Genomic DNA, 635 nt, shown 5'->3' on the forward strand with positions numbered 1-635 from the left:
ACTGGGTCACGTGAAGCCAAGATTTTCATTAAGTCAACACCAGCCTGCCAGCTGCAAATGTCTGTCTCTGAAATATTCATGAATTAGCCTTTTCAACAATTGATATTTTAAACAAAGCTAAATCATTTTGTTTTTAAGTAGCATTTTAGCCTCAGATTTTCTATTCCAGGTTTTAAGGTTGTAATCCTATGCATACTTACCTGGACAAAAGCCAACTGAAATCAGCACAGTGGGGCTGCTGGGACAAAAAGTTGCTGTAAATCATTCAGGAGGCCAGAGCAGTCACATTTTTGAGATGTTCTGCATAATTATGAAAACTAGAGACCTTCTGATAAGATTAAAAAACAAAAAAGATTAAATGATATTTACAGCACAAACCTTTGCATATCTGCTCAGAAGGAAGCCCCATTGCTTTAAATGGGCCTTACTCCCAGGTAAATGTGTATAAGCTTGCAACTTTAAACAGATTCAAATAATAAGATTAAAGGTTAAAAAATTAGATGAAATATGATTTTGAAAAAGCTCTAATTAATCAGTTTGTCAGTACAATAGCCATTAGGAAGTTAAGAATCTGAATGGCTGTGATCTCAATGATATTTGACTTTACCCCTCACTTCCTTGAAGGTCCAAATAGC

This window comes from Tiliqua scincoides, chromosome 4, assembly GCF_035046505.1.
Source record: "Tiliqua scincoides isolate rTilSci1 chromosome 4, rTilSci1.hap2, whole genome shotgun sequence".
In the NCBI taxonomy this organism is placed as follows: Eukaryota; Metazoa; Chordata; class Lepidosauria; order Squamata; family Scincidae; genus Tiliqua; species Tiliqua scincoides.